The sequence below is a fragment of the Etheostoma cragini genome, chromosome 4 (genome assembly GCF_013103735.1).
Source record: "Etheostoma cragini isolate CJK2018 chromosome 4, CSU_Ecrag_1.0, whole genome shotgun sequence".
NCBI classification, from domain to species: Eukaryota; Metazoa; Chordata; class Actinopteri; order Perciformes; family Percidae; genus Etheostoma; species Etheostoma cragini.
In genome coordinates this window covers 24,875,313-24,892,520 of record NC_048410.1, presented here as the reverse complement: position 1 = coordinate 24,892,520, position 17,208 = coordinate 24,875,313, and the positions used below count along the sequence as shown (strand labels likewise).

Below are 17,208 nucleotides of genomic sequence, written 5' to 3'. Positions count from 1 at the left end.
GAATTGAGGCAGTTCTGAAGGCAAAAGGGGGTCCAACCCGTTACTAGCATAGGGTACCTAATAAAGTGGCCGGTGAGTATATATATATATATATATACACACACACACACACACACACACACACACACACACACATATGTATGTGCATATATTTTTGTCTACCTCCATGTGAACTTCATGAGGGTAGCTGCTGTGTGTACCTGATAAACTGCATTGGGGTTAACCGCTCCCCTACCCACTTCAACAAGACAGTCAATGATGATAACTAAACTACATGATTTTTGTGTCTATCAAATTGCATATTGCACACCATATGCAACGCTAACGTGGCGTGGCCGCGGTGTTGCAGTAATGTTGGTCCTAAGTGTGAGAGCATCATAGAAAAAAATACATCCTTTCCCTCACACGTTCCATCAGTGAATAGAAACATCATCCCACAAATGCAATTTTCTATGAAAAGACATAAATGGCTTCTGGGACATTTCACAGCACTGCTGAAAGCTTGCGATTTTAAAACCTGGGGCTCAGTGACAAAAGAATGTAAAAATAATCATTTTCATCAAAATTTACTAGAGAGCCCTCTTGTACTACCCAGCAAATGCTCAATGTGTGTACAATGCTACACAGTGTGCAGCAGTTTGCACTGAAGGGAATGATGTGAAAACATCTCGTGTATTCTGTTTAATCTGTAATCAACTTTCTTACACCTCTTTAAAAAAAAAAACAGGAATGAAAATCAATGGCTGAGCCAATTTGGAGTGCGCTTTATGCAGTAAACAGACTTACCTTCAACCTTGCTGGCTTCCCACGGCCTTGCAGATGGATAATTATAAAACAGGATGGAGGCCTGGATGGAGAGAAGCGGTGCTCGGGCTGGGGGGGCAGAGAGAAAAGAAAATAACAAGATGTGGTTTATTACTGTAGGGAACGGAAGACTAATAAGACTTCTCTGTCACATTGTGATCAAACATATGGGGGTCGTGAGCCAGGATGTTACACCAAATAATTAAGGATGAGGCTTGTGTGAGAGAGCAACGCTCTGGCAGGAAACTATTGACAACGAGAGCTGACACCCCCTTGACACATCCCAACAGGTACGTTCCACATGTTGCTGTGCTATGGAGTTAAATCAACCGCATGCACATGTATTAAAGCTGCATTGATCAAAGGCAATGACTGACTGAATGGAGCGCAAGTCAAATCCAATACTGTTTCACACATAGCTTGACAGCATCTTTTGTGTGTAATATGGAGTAGGCACTGCATATTTCCAAATAGAAAATATTAGCGTTATTGTGGAAAGTTGTGTGTCGTGCTGGGTATCGGTTCTCGATGGGTATCGACCGGAACACAAAACCCAGTACCAACTAGTATGGAATCTACTCCAGTCAAACAATACCTAACCACTCAACCCTTTTTGAATCAGATCTAGAAAAAAACAAACATTGGAATTGGTATTGACAGTGTTGTAGTACTCAAGAACGGTCATGGTCTCCAGACACTTTTTGAAGGTCTTGGTCTCGTCATCGACCACATTTTTACTCAGCCTTGTTTTGGTCTCAGATAAAGAGGACTCAGGATCTTATTTTAAGACCACTCAAACTGCCCTTGGATTATATTTTTTAAAGCTATAGTGCTTAGATTCTGTCACCCCCATGCAGTTGCTAGTAGCCAAGAAGGACAGAGGATTAAAAAAACAAACATGATTATGGACTCTTCAGAAGAGGTAATTGTCTTCCCTTGAGTTTCTGCACTCGAAAGTCGCCTGACGACACTAGTTTCTGAAGATAGCCGTACTGCATAATTGCATCCACGTTTCCTTCACTTTCTTCACTTCCCTGCATCTTAGTCCCTTCCACCGAGGAAGCACAAGAGAGATGGAGGGAATTGTGCAAAGAACGAGGAAACAAGTAAAGTGTTTTTAGAGCTCCTTGATGATCCTTCCTCGATGCTCGCTCCTCTGTCCTCAGGGTAGAAATAAGAGCTTTAAGACGGCCTTTACCGAGGCGGGACAGACAACTTCCGGTTCAGCCGAGGACTTGTGAAATAACCATGAGATGCAGCCATAGCTCCTCAGAGATCCTTCCTCAATCCTCCATCCTTGCTCCTCGGAGAAGGAAGAAGAGCTTTGAGATGGCCTCCAAGAAGGCAGACCAGAACAACATCTGGTTAAAGTGAATTATCAAAATAAAAGACTTAGGATAGTAAACCAGGTCACCTTTGGGTATTATCAATCATTTTTTACATCCCTTTAGATGGCTTCAACTGCAATACTAGAAAAAAACAACAACTTTCAATTAAAGAATATTTTGCTTTAGTTCCAGATTATAACATATCCCTGTATGCCACACCTCTGTCTACAGTCACTCGTTAGTCCATTAAAAATGAAAATAAAACATAAATTAATAAACTGTAGTGCTTGAAATTCCCATGCCTAAATACCTTTAAATACACCAAGGTACTGCAGATGAAATATGTATTCCACCCTACCTTAATGTTTCTTTAATTCACATTACATCAGGATGTATTTTTATTGTGTCATGGGGTCTGCGTGCACGGTAAAAGCTCTCTCAGCTAACCCTGGAATATGACAATGAGTGTTCCTCATGTTGTGAACCAAGGTGCACACAGCCGCATAAAAATAGCTGTGTACCTTGGTACACCAGGGACACAAAAACATAATATTCTAAGATTTACTTTAACAGACAAAACTGGAGATGAAATGTGCCCAAAGAGTCATCTGCGCGCTTGACAGCAAACTTACATAACAGTGCCATATTTATTTAGCCCAGCAAACACCCACTGACGGTTTACATTTTGGATTCGCACACATTTATAACATCTCTAACAGCTGGTCCAAAAGACTGCAGAAAGGCTCCTAAAACACTTATAAAATAGATTACATTCCTATTGTTTGAATATAACACACCATGGTCCCTGCTGCATGTGTCGGTGAAATCTTGTTCTCACACTGCTCTGATAGAAACTTGAGCTTCTCCCATTCTTCTGTTCTTCCATCTGATAGAACGTCCTGTTACACTTTCAGGGTTTCAGTCCTAGGGTGATCTGGCAATGCCTATTGTTACTAGCAAGCATGTTTTAAAGGTCCCATGGCAAAATTGCACATTACGAGGTTTTTTAACATTATTTCTTAACAATAATAATTAGTTCCCCTAGCCTGCCTATGGTCCCCCAGTGGCTAAAAATGGTGATAGGTGTAAACTATACCCTGGGTATCCTGCTTTGCCTTTAAGAAAATGAAAGCTCAGATGGGTCAATCTGGAATCTTGCTCCTTATGAGGTCATAAGGGCCAAGGTAACATCCCCTTTCTCTGCTTTAGTCTTTTCTTTATTAATCCTTTTGAGACGACTTGCGCAAGTGAATTGAAATTTCCAGCAGCAGTTTTCAGCAGCTCACAAAAAAGGTATAAAACAATACAGTATATGAACAGTATAAAACGATCAATAATAATAATAAATTTGGCTATAATAAAGAGCATACATTTTAACATCTCTTAAATGTTACTTCTTCAAAAATATAGTGGTTTGTTGGTCACTGTAAACGGGGGATATTTCTAACATTGCTGACTATATCTTGGAGCTCTTTTAAGCTAGTGGGTTCAAAATGTGATAACAAACTAGTTCCATGTGTTTTCTAATAAATGGTGTATGTGCTGTCTCTGCTACCCTAACAGAAAACGCATGGTTTACTCTCAGACCAGAAAAATGTTACAATTTACCCCATAGTTTATCAGTTAAGGGCAGTTAGAGTGTCAAGGTTATGTATGTGAGTAGATTATCAACTACTTAATTGCACAGTGAAAGAGTGGCTACTACTCCTCTTCCTTCCTGTTCTGTACAGTCGTTGTTACCCAATTTCCTCCTCCCCCTGAGAGAGGAGTTGTAAAGTTCAATGGCATGAGGGACAAAGGAGTCCTTGAGTCTGCTGGCCTGACACTTGGGAAGGAGCAGCCTTCCAATGAACAGCCTACTCTGGGTGCTAATGACACTGTGCAGGGGGTGGCTGGCATTGTCAGTAATGTCCAGCAGTTTGTTCAATGTCCTCCTCTCTGCCAACGTCACCCGTGAGTCCAGCTTCACGGATATGCAGCCACCCCAGCACACCACAGTGTAGAAGAGGACACTGGCGTACACAGACTGGTAAAACATCCACAGCAGTTTGCTGCAGATGTTGAAAGACCGCAATTTCCTAAGGACGTACAACCTCCTCTGTGTCTTTCAGTACAGGTGGCTAGTTTGTGTTGTCCAGTCACAGCCCGATGTATTTGTATGATTGCACAGCCTCCACCTCAACTCCCTCTAGCAAGACTGGTCACAGTCTTGGTCTGGTCTCCTTTGTCTTAGAGTGGTTGAGCTGTAGGCAGTTAGTGTGACACTAGAGAACAAAGTCCCTCACCAGACTCTAACACTCCTCCTCCCTGTCACCCCTGATACACCCAAAAATGGCTGTGTCATCAGCGTACTTCTGTATGTGACGGGGGGGGGGGGGGGGGGGGGGGGGGCTCCAGTTCCAATGCTGTTGACCAAAGTGTCAGACACAATGCCCTTCAGCCTGACGTACTGTGGCCTGTCAGTGAGGTAATCTTTGATCAAGTTACCAAATAGGGCTCCACTTCCATCCTGTTTAGTTTGTCCTGAAGTATAAGGGGCCAGATGATATTAAAAGGCACTGGAGAAGTCCAAAAAGAGGATCCTCACTGTATTTTTTCTTCTAACCAGATGGGAGTGGACTTGGTGTAGCATGTAGAGGATGGCATCCTCCACACCAACATCTGGCTGGTATGCAAACTACTGGCGGTCCTGGGCATGTTATACCTGGGGTCTAAAGAGTCTGAGGAAGAGCTGATCCAACGTCTTCATCAGGTGTGAAGTGAGTGCCACCGGGCAAAGTCATTCAGCTCGCTGGGCCTGTTCTTCTTTGAAACCGGATCCTGCATTGTTCCGGGCTCACAACCTGCAGTCTAAGGTTGAAAAATGAGGTGGTGGTGGTGGGGGGGGGGGGGGGGGGGGGGGGGGGGGGGGGGGGGGGGGGGGGGGGGGAGATGTAGAGGGAAGAAGGAGAGATGGCTGCGGTGAGGGTGGAGGGGACCAAGGCTGGTTAAACCTGAGTCATTTAGTTCCTTTGCCCTCTTTATTGTCCCCCCTCCCGCTCTGGTCTTTGTGTTGGTCTTCCCAGACCTCCCTCCTTCAGCTCTACTCCATCTTTCTCCTGTAGCTGCCCTTAGCTTCCCTCACACAGTGTTTCACCTCCTGCTGTGCTGTCTTCATGGCCCCCCTGTCCCTGCTCCTGAAGGCAGCCTTCTTCTTGTAGAGGACAGCCTTGACTTCTCGCGTTACCCAAGGCTTGTTTTTAGGGTAACAGCGGTAAGTCTTGATGGGGGAGACCACGTCTGCACAGAAGTTCAAGTAGTCCGTCAGACAATGTGTCATCCCCTCTGTCATCCTCACCATGTGGGTTGATCAGCACATCACAGACTGTGGGTCTGTCTGTCTCTTCGAGCGGTTTCCATCTCACGGGACCACCTCCCGCTGGTGCGAGTTGTCACCGGTTGTTTTTGGACGAGGGAGGTGTACAGTGGCTGTCCTGTTGTTTCTAGTAGGACAGTCTTCAACCTGGTGAAAAACGGCCAAAGTATAGTCCAAAGTTGCACGATTAAAGTCCCCAGAGATGATAATGAAGGCCTCAGGGTGCTGTGTCTGCAGCGCTGCTGTGACAGATCGGATCTTCTCACAGGCAGTGGCTGCGTCCGCTTTCTGAGGGATGTAAACACAGACGGTAATCACATGACTGAACCCCCTCGGCAGATAAGACAGCTGCAGGCTAACAGCTAGCAGCTCGAGTTCCAGGCAACATGAGGCTGTCTTTACGGAGGCATGTACTGGGTTACACAAGCGGTTGTTGACATACATGATGAGTCCCCCACCTTTGCATTTTCCACTCGCCTTTGTGGCTGTTGGCTCTCACTGCAGTGAATCTCAGCAGGTCCACGTTAGCATCTGGTACAAGGTGGTTTAGCCATGTCTCCGTAAAGATGAACAAGTTGGTCTCACGGTAGATCCGCTGGTTGTTCAGCGCAAACAATTCATCATTCTTGTTTGGCAGCGAGTTCACATTTGCCATGATTATGGAGGGAATCGATGGCTTGTAGCACCTCCAAGTCTTTGCTAGCTTGGCCTTTGGTGTAGCCCCGGCCTTGCAGCCCCTGGGTCTCCTCCGCCGGGATAGGGTGCCTTATCCCGGCTCCTCAGTTTATGCGTAGAGCCAGCAATTTCTCTCGAGTAAGTGAGAAAACTGGCTCTTGGTTACATTTTAACAGTAGCGTACCGTGGGCTTTCAGTCAGAGCCTTCTGTAAAGACCTCCAACCCCCCCCCCCCCCCCAAAAAAAAACGCACACGCACAGCACCGTGCATTAAACATCTTTCAGCACACCAACACAGCATCACCATCTATACACAAACAATAGCAACACAAATGTATAAAATACCGCAGTAACTTTATCTCTCCTTAATAGTAAGAAGTAACACTCACCCATTACTTGTAAATTAAAACCATCTTTTTTGATGGCATCATTTGGCATCGTTTTTTCTCATCCTCTCATCATGCAGGCTTGTCTCTCGTCTCCGCTGCTCTACCAGTTGCAAATCCACCCTGGACTCCCCAAAGGTCTTCAAATGTCCCACCATCGTGAAGTATCGCTTGGATACCTGATGTTTGCTAGCTGCCACGGTGAAGCTGTAAAGCCTGTTAAAACCTGTGGTGTTCCATGTTCCCTGACTGATATTAAAAAGCGAACACGGCCAGCAAAATAGCTTGTTCTGCTCGAAGGTGCTAGCTTTTAGCCAGTCATAGTGTTCGTAGGTACTCTCAGTCAAGTGCCGCACAAAACCCTGGCCAGCCTTGTACGGCTCATCCAGCTCAGGTGTAGGTCTTCCTCTTAAAATAATTTCTTTCTTCTCTCCAAACACTCACCTTGAAAAAGGCATGAAGGAGATTGGAAACAGGATCGTTAGGTGTGAAGCCAGCGGTTATAGCTAGTTCACTGTGGTTCACTCACAACCCGCTAAAAGATTCAAGCTTTGATGACGTCAGCGGGGGCTAGCGCCAACACAACGCTGGGCCCCTAGGGCGTTCTGTCACTACACATCAAAATTTGATTGGCAGATACACACGTCACTCAGAGCTATAATCAAATGGGAAATTGGCAGCTTCAAGGAAGGGCTAGCAATCCTATTAGTACTGGTCCACGGAGCTGTGATGTGTTAAGATGACATGGAAAATCTAGCTACCATATTCTTTCTTGAAATATAATCGTAACGTACTGAAAAAGTAATTGATTTTTTGACACAAATTAATTTAATTGTGAAAAAATATATTTTGATTTTGACAGGGCCAGCAGAGAAGGCCCTGATAGCCCACCACTGCATTTTAAAATTAGAAACATCCATTCGATAAATATGATTTACACAATATATTTGCAATATATTTCAATTTCTTTTGTCTACCATGCTTCATACCATGCTGGGAGCGTTTCAAAAGCGGAGTTATGTCTGCCCGACTTGCAGATCTCTTTATTTTTTTATTAATTTCCCCAGAGTATTTGTGCTTACTGTATGAACAACATGGTTTCAATATGTGTGGCTGTGTTTTAGTTGTATAATAGTTTAGTGAAGCAATATACGATCAAGGATCTTCACAAGGTGTTTATTTTGAAAAAAGCGGATGCTTTAAACCATGGGTGTAAATCGTACGGCCCGCGGGCCTGGAATGGCTGGCCAAGTGGTTTAATCCAGTCCGCAGGATAAATCTGTAACTGAAAAATTGCAATGAGACATGAACTAGAATTTTTTTAATAAACTGCCATCCCTAAATTGTCCGTTAGGGGGCGAAATGTATAGACACAGCTAATGTTCAGTGATTAACAACTATGACACATCTACTTAGTTTTGTACTCGCCTTTACACCCTCATTAGCCAAAAAGGAGAAAAGTGGATACTGAGTGTAGAGTTTTCCAAGAAAAATGGACAGCTTCCTATTCATTCACAGAGGTGAATGGGAAACATGTGTGCTTGGTTTGTATGCAACACCTGGCGGTGTTTAAAGAATATAATATTCGGCGCCACTATGAGACTCAGCATGGTGAAAAATACAATAGTCTGCAAGGACAACTGGGACGGGAGAAGATAAATGAATTGCTGGTGGGTCTGAAGAAACAGCCAGTCTGTTTTCAGTCGGAGCCGAGAGGTCAGTGATGCAGCAGTAAAAGCCAGCTACATAATTGCTATCAAAATAGCATTAGCAGGCTGAAGGCTGCAGAACTCGTATGTCCTGAGAAGGAACAAGCTTTTGCAAACATCAGCCTGACAAGGAACACTATTGGAGAAAGGATTTTGGAACTATCCACAGATTTAGATCTGCCAACTGAAATACAAAGTCAAGTAATTTTTTGCATTTTCTGTTGCAATTGATGAGAGCACTGACATTGCAGTCTTGCTCAACTGGCTATATTTATTCGTGGAGTTGATGGGACATTGGCCGTCACAGAGGAGTTCCTTGAGTTGGGGCCTATGATGGACACCACAAAAGCAGAGGACATTTGCAGCTCTCTCGTTTGTGCGCTGGACAGGGTCGGAGTAGACTGGTCGCGTGCTGTCAGCGTGGCTACAGATGGCGCGCCATTAATGATCGGAAAAAAAGCAGGTGTTGGGACAAAATTCAGAGAGAAAGTACAAGCCGCAAATGGAGGAGATGCTTTTTGGACATTTCACTTTATTTTGCACCAGGAGGCATTGTATTGCAAGTCATTAAAAATGGATCACGTCATGGAGGTGGTTGTCCAATCTGTTCATTTTCTCTGAGCCAGAGGTCTGAAACATAGTCAGTTTGACTGCCTTCTCAGTGACAATAAAATTACCCATGGCCTGCCATACCACATTGAAGTAAGGTGGTTAAGCCGAGGCGCTGTGCTGAAGCGTTTCTTTGAGCTCCGAGAGGAAATTGGACATTTTATGGAGACAAAAGGAAAGCCAGTGATGAAATTACAATCTCCGGAATGGCTGCAGGACCTTGCATTTATGGTGGATATTACAGAGCAGGTCAATAATTTAAACAAAACGTTGCAAGGCCGTAAAGTTGTCACACAGTATGACAGCGTGCGTGCGTTCAAGTTTAAGCTGACTTTGTGGGAGACACAGCTGGCATGCGGGGACCCTGCTCATTCCCCTGTCTAAGAAAGGTAAGTGCAACTGTCATTAATGCTGGTATGAAACGGTACAAAGACAGGATTTCAGGATTGCTGTGGGAGTTAGAGAAACAGTTTCAGGTCTTTGGTGAACTCAAGACAGAATTTGCAGTTGTTTCCTCACCCTTCACAGTCAAAGCTTCTGATTTGCCCATTAACATCCAATTAGAAATAATTTATTTGTAATGTCATACAAATTTGAAGAACACATTTGCCTCAGTGGACTTGGACACTCAAAAGTTTGCGCATGTTTGGGACATACTTTTGTGAACAGCTTTTCTCTGTAACGAACATCAATAAAACAAAACTGCGCTCAAGGCTCACACACCAACACTTAAATGGCATTCTGAAACTGGCTGCTACTCAGGACTTGACGCCTGACACTGATGTACTTGTGCAGGCTAAAAGAAGTTCCAGAAGGCTAAAGTAGTCTAAACTAGACTATTTCTTTTAAAATGCTGCATCAGAAACATTTTGCACTCAAAAAATACAGTTCTGTGAAAATGAATCCTTGCTGTAAGAATAGCTATAATTTGTGCAATTTGTTAGTCTCCAGCTTTACTATAAAAGAGTTTGGTCATAAACTGTATGAATGCATTTTTTGTGTACGTTTCTCAAATAAATCTTACATTTACAGGCCGGGTGATTACTTTCTTTCTTATACATTTAAAATGGCCACCAGTTTGGTTTGTAAGATGTGGGGAGTGAATTTAAGTTTTGATAATTATTACACATGTGGAAAATGGAGTAAAAATAATTCCTATATCTTGATAAGATTTAATCTTAAAGTGCAATAGGCTACCATATTTTTCAGTTCTAAATACCTGTGACTTAAAGTTTTGGGCCTTTGCACAAACACTGTGATCAGTTGTAATGCACACGTTTAAATGATAAACTGAAGCAAATTGCATGTTTTTCTTGAGAAGTCTGAAGTTGTTAATAACATTTTTTGTAAAAGGATAGTTAATTAAATTAAAAAATATATCCTAATGTAATTGTATTTCTTTCCACTAAAACAAAAGAGTAAAACATGAAGTTGTTGTTTTTTATAGCTATGATGAGCTGTGCTATAATTGAAGGTCCGGCCCACTTGGCATCACATTAGGCCTGAACTAAAATTAGTTTGACGCCACTACTAGACCTTGCACTCACTCCACAGCTCCGTCATAAAGATACCTAAATAGATTTTTGTGCGGTGCGGAGAGCTGCTTCTGGCTGGAATGATGCTGGAATCATATTGTTAATCACATTGTCTTGGTGGCCATGATTGCTGGCGGCTGCGGTACTGCAGGAGCGCTTGGCCTGGTGGAATATAGCAGTGAGCCTTGATCATGCTTCAGCAAAGAATGAAGCCTTTTTATTATTATTGCTTCTATTTTGTAATATATATATTTTTTATGTTAAGCACTTTGTGATGTTTGCATCTGTGACAAGGTGCTTACTCACAGATAGCCTGACCCTAAAAATGCCGATAGGATTACCTCAAATTAAATATTCTATAAAAAAAAAGTTTTATCTCAATAAAACAGCGTGTTTGTGCTGTAAACGGATTCCCCAGTTCTTCATCTGTTGCATTTCTGACAGGGCAATTGCTCAAAGCATTGTTCTGCCCTCTGGACGACAAATATTTCGGCCATGCAAGAAATGTCTGGGGCGTGTGTTATTAAAACACATGTGTTGTTACTACTAGTAACCACAGTGTTACCAAGTCAATCAGGAAGGAAATCTTAAAGATGATACATTTAGGAGTTGAAATCTAAGAAGGAAGTCTAAGATGTTGAAGCACTCTATAAATAAAGTTGACTTGACATCTTACTGTATACGAGACCAAAGCCCTTGAGCACATATTTAGCCTCCTTTCCCTGGCTCTCTGTCGTGCTATTAGAGGACAGTACCGGATTGGATTGGGACCGAAAAAGCCCATTTATCACGACATCAGCTGCCCAGCAGGCAGGGCAGGCGAGCTGGCAGTGTCACTGATGGACTGGCAAAGGCCCGGTATTACCACAGCCCCCGGTCTCCCCACAGTCTCACTGATGAGCCCCTTGCCTGCCATCAGCCCCTGCATTCCCTTTTCATTTATTTTCCTTTTCCAGGCAGAGTCTCCCAGGGGTGACAGTGAGGCGTCGGGTGGCTGATAGCAAGAGTCATTAAAAGGGCTGATTAGAGTGACGGAAGGAGGACACTAAGGGAGACAACAAGAATGTCCCTCAAGTCAGAGACGGGGAAGAATAACAAGAGGGAGGTCTAAAATACAGACAGATATGTCAGATCAGTCTTCAGGTTAACTTTCAAGACTATCTTTTTTCGTCCTTTGTAACTTCAATTGGGGCAAAGTCACAAAAGTAGCAGAAATACTGGGCACAGGCTCCGCTGAGAGCTTTTCAAGGTAAAGCCAAGAGCAAGACTCCCAGGCCTACTTCTCCCAGTCACACAGAAGCAATTGATATATCTATATTTTAATGCAATTCCAGCGTTCATACTTACACTTTAAGTAGTCAAAGAATCATGAAACAGTATGATAGCAAGAAAAAACAAAATACATTCCAGTAAAATAAAACTACAAAAACACAGTTTGAGTCTGACAGAAAGCAAAATGGGAAAGAGAAAAATATGTTGTTTTAGTCAATTATATAAATGAATAAAACCAGGAATTTATAAAAATAATATAGAGTAGTTCTGGAACAGCAGCACAGATGAAATGCCAGTGTAATGTGAGTATTTAGGAGACAGCTTTGTATGATTAATAACCTGCAGCACGTTTGGGATATATCAATCACAGTCTGTTCTCATGAACCATTCAAACACACCTATTAAAAGTAATGCAATTTTGTTATTGATATGTTTTCCACATATTGATTGCCATATGCGCCACATGGCCATGCCTAGGGAGGAGGTCAGGGCGGCTACATTATATATAAAAAAAAATATTTGTGTCCCAGCCAAACAAAACACTTATCCAGGAAAGGCATCTTCTTTCCTCTACAAGGTTATATTATACCAATATCTTTTTCCTAAACTTTAGTTGTTTTGGTGCCTAAACTTAATTGTTGTCGCCCCTAGACGCTCACTTTTGCCCGGCAAAACATCACTACTATAGCCCCTCAAAGGACTGTAATCTGGCGGTCCCTGTAGCCGGCTCACAGACACCATTTAGAGGCTAAACTCAACTACAAACAGCCGCTGTTACAAAGGAGCTCTGTACTAAGGCATGGGTACCCGAACCGAGCTCGACAGGCCAGGCTCGGACAGATATTTAGAAATTATGTTGGGTTCGGGTTGGGCTCGGTCACATTGGCGCGTTAAGGCATTTGTTGTTAAATGGTGCTGCGGCTCCTTTAAAAGAGCTCACTGCGTGTGGGTCTGTGTGTGTGTCTGTGGAAAAGGGGCAGAAAAGAGACAGAGAAAGAGGAAGCAGATGCGACCAAAGCAGAGTCTGTGGAATAAGTTTAAGTTTTCTACACAGTGTGTGCGGTACGGACTGACAACTAAGTTAATTCATTTGCTCACCAGAAACGGGATTTTAACCCTGACGTTATTCATTTTTTAACGTTGGCCCTGGAGTAACGAGTCTCCCCTGGTTTTCTGACCACGATTGGAAACAAAGCAAGCAGGAAAGGTTAACACATTGAACATTTAAAATTTAAAACAGCTTATTAACGTGCACTTGTTGCCCTGTGTGCGCTGATCTGTTGACATTTCCGAATGCCTTCGTACAGCTGCTTCATAAAAGAGGGCTTTCCACACAAAAACGTAGCCTACGTGTTTCATTAGTATGAGAAAAAAAAAAGATTTGAAGTGATGTTTGGCTAGTTAATTGTTGAACCAAAGCTTCAAATTTAATGTTGCAAAGGTCACCCTATGCCCAGATTTGCTTCCATCCTTTAATTGATTTATCTATTGATGTTTTAATGAGAGCTCTACTGATGCCATAATGGGTTGAGAAGGGCAAACCTTTTGGACTACAAAAAAGTTCAAACAATTTAGATTGTTTCTGCTTGACTAGAAACTAGAGTCAAATCCCTTGTACTGTATGTGTACACACTTGGCCATTTAAGCTAATTGTGATACTGATGAGTGGTTCAAGAACCAAGCCCTGTAACTGCAACTTTGCTGGCTCAATTCCGCATGGAGGTCAATAATAAATTGCCAAGCTTAACTTAAGATAAATGGACAAAAAGTCCCAAAAGGTGCTGGGAGCAATGAACAGTCTGAAAGTCTACAGGTTTATAATTGTATTTTGAGGTTGTACCAGAATAGGTTTACATGGTTCAATTTTCAAAAAAACACCATATTTTTCTTTCACTGCACATTGCTGCAGATCCTGTTTTTTTACCCTGTGTGTTCAGGTCTCTGATTTTGGCTACAGAGTGAGACATTTCACTATCTATCTTTGTTCGGAGTCATACATATGCAGTAGCGAGGTAAGATCACATCAGCTAGATAACTATCTCCAGCTTTGGTCAGTACAAGCCAGGATTAGCTTGTGGACTTGTGGAATGCCTGCAGAACAGAGATATGGAAGTAGTTCTTTTGGAGATTATGGTCAACTAGTGTGTGTTGTAGCAGTGGTTTGCCATTGAAAACGAATTAGCAAAAAAATTGTGCAGATGTTGAACAGCTCACCCGGAGACTGAAGGCAGAGGACATTCAGAAACTGTATCTCACTCAAAACAGTATGGATAGTTTTTTCCAACTTTAAGATATTTCACAGGATAGTTAAATCTTAGGTGACCAGGATTCACCCCTGGCAACACGGATGTCTATATAAAATTAAATCCATCAGACAGCTGTTGAGCTAGTTCGGTAAAGACCAAAGTTGTCCTACCGACACACGTTATCCCAACACCCACAGCTAATAGTTATTATAGATATTTAAAATATAAAGAAGAATGATTAGGTTACAAATATTGTGCATTTGGGAGACGCATTTCATCTTGATTCACTTTCAATCAACAGCGCGTTGTAGGACTACTTTACATACATGCATTTAAGTTAAGATATGACAGTGGGCACTTGGCATCTAAATATATTAACTACAGTGGAAATAATTCATGATTTATTTGGTATTTATTTATGGCACTGTTATGACAAATCAGGATGAAAGCATCTTGATTTTTCCTTTTTCCCTTTGGCTTGGAGAAAACCAATTGAATTAGGAGGGCTGCCAGTTTCGGCTCAATAGAATTATGTTCCAGCAACATTGAGTGCTCTTCAAGAGTCCTCTTGGCAAAAAGGCATTAAATGTATTTCCATGTGACTGGCTACATACATACGTACGCCTTGGATTCAAGTCAAGTTTAATTACAATACAGTACCACCTGCAGTCCTCTAGCCCACAACAGTCCATGAACTAGTTTAGACATTTAATGATTTAAACACATAAGGAATAAGATATTCCGGAAGTGTTTTGCATTTTATTAATGAGTATAGTTGGTAATGAACAAAACGGTTTTTGGCAGAAAATGACAGCATTGGTTGCAAGACCCAGATTAAGGACCTGTCCACTCTAGTCTATGTCCTCGACATTCCACTTCCGGGAGTGCTCTGTTGCCGATGGAAATTCCGCTGGATTTCACAAATTTAGGCTCAGATCTCTTCAGGGTAAATCCAGAAAGCTATCTGTCCAATCGGAGTTTTCTGTTACATGACTAAAACTACTTTTGATCGAGATGTTCCACCAAAACAAGTTCCTTCCTGGAGCTATCCTGTCTGTCTGGCGCTTAGCACCGCCCATGCCGATTGTGATTGGTTAAAAGAAATGACAATAAACCAGATCATGTTTTTCTCCCTGTCCGCACCTAACAAGCAACCTCTTGCGGTTATGAGAGTGAACTGCGCCTGCTCAATGGGTTGCACAGTGTGGAAGCAATGCCGACAATGAGTGTAATTTTTGGCTCCATGATTGCTCCGTGCGCCACTGAGCAATTTTCAACAATAAGCGGGACTCTACCTCAAACACTGTAACCAGTTCTTATTATATGCATGCATACTGCATGTTTGGGGAGGCTGTGGCTCTGACGGTAAAGCGGGTCGTCGACTAATCAGAGAATCTGCAGCTCTTCCCTGGCTCCTGCAGTCCACATGTCGAGTTCTCTTCAAGATGCTGAACCCAAATTTGCTGTGTCTTTGGTGTGCCTATGTGCGTTAGGGGTGGGATCTCTGGGCACCTCACAATTTGATTCCGATTCGTATGCGATTCAGTACCGATTATTGATGCATCTCAACGCAGCAATATTTTAATGCACATTTCCATGCATGGTTTTTAAAAATACACATAACTCTGAGTTAATTAGATGTTGACAAAGTATACAGTATTTGTCACACACAGGTTTTAATAAAGTCTTTTGTGTACTGACGTTTTTATTGTGTAGTCATTGCATGCTTAAGCCTTAATCATGCTGAGTCACCTTCTCTCAGTTATCTTCCATGTCAGAGACTCAGTCATGGTTAAAGGTGGAAAACATGAAACATGACGTGGTCAGATGTAATGTGATAAAGTAGATTAAGAGCCTTCATGTGTTTTTGCCTAATTATTTTATGAATTTCTCATTAGATCATGTCTTTTTCTGTAATCTTGCATAAACTATAAGTTGCTGTCCATTATCCCATCCTCTTTCAGTAACCGTTTTCTGATTTTTAATAATTTTTTTTATAAATATTCATTTACCAACTAACATCAAGTATAAGCATTGAATTGTTCTAGAGAGAATTGCAATGTAAGAAGTATTTTTCCCACCCCTAATGTGGCTGTGAATAATTAGATTAGAGCCAGAGAACAGGACACACAGTGTTAAGCACTTTGAGTGGTCAGAAGACTAGAAAGGCACAACATAAATGCCATTCACCATTCAAGTATCTTTGCTGCAGTTTGAACGTGCGCCACTCTGATATAAAATTCAAAACCAGTTGGTCAGGAATGCCCACATTGTGAGTTGTGCACTAGTGCAAGGGATCTTCTGTCTTTTCCTAAGTAATTGGTTCTCCTTGGCTGTCTCCTTGACTAAATAAGAAAGGATAGGAAGCATTTAAAGAACACCACATCTCTTGTTACGGTTGACACTGAGACACCTTGGGGTTGGTTCGAGTTAGGACGCTTCCTGATTAGAGAGTTGCTCAAATCTTTCTGAATGTTTTGACATCCGTGACAGATGCAGGACGGTTCATCAGTGAAGATCCTGGACCTGTTCCAGCAGAACTCCACCCAGCGTGGTTCTGGACACAGAGTGACCTTGATCACTGTTGCCATCTTATGAGTGATGGACTGTCAGAGCGGGAAATTTCCATGGCTAAGGGCAAGCATGCTGCTTCCGACTAAGATTTACATTATTCTATACAATTGAGCAATTGGCCTTATCCTTAGATGCTTCTTGGGTCAGTCAAGTCTTGAAGCTATGCTTGCATCGCTTGTTTTACACATAACCAAGCAGCAGAACGGGTGACTAACTAGCTGGGGACATTTCTGAAGAAGAGTAAGTACATCATCAAAGTCAGTTTGCAAGGACTGGTTGTACAGTTCAGTTCCTATTAATCAGAATTCTCTTTCAATTGGGCATTTGAGAATGAAAAAAAAAATGAAAAAAATGAAAAACTTGTACTGCAACCACATCATCCCAGTGTAATAAGCATTCATGTTTTTTTTCTGAGAGTTTAAATCCGACTAAGAAACAGTCTATGGAGTCTAAACTTAGACATGCAAATAAGTATGTATGTAAGTACCTAAAAGGAGACATAATGGAGACTTTTACATAATATATTAAAGGGAAATGATGTTCCTTACGCATCGTGAAACTGAGGTCAGGTGATATTGTAAAAGAAACAGGTTTTTAAACCGATAACTTTCATCTTCCCTCAGTCTTTTAGGTCACAAACTGACAGCGTAATATCACTACTATCCATGCAACAATTAGAATGACACATTCCAAACCCCAGATCTAATCCCTATTC

At 42.2% G+C, this 17,208-nt stretch overlaps 1 protein-coding gene across 2 annotated transcripts in view; it reads right to left on the bottom strand.

Annotated features, from left to right (window-relative positions):
* fhit (fragile histidine triad diadenosine triphosphatase) overlaps positions 1-17,208 on the bottom strand; it is a 369,059-nt gene that overhangs the window by 327,811 nt on the left and 24,040 nt on the right. For both annotated transcript variants that reach the window (XM_034869177.1, XM_034869176.1), the window contains exon 3: positions 787-873. The gene's annotated coding sequence lies outside the window, so the exon portion shown is untranslated. The remainder of the gene's footprint in view (positions 1-786; positions 874-17,208) is intronic.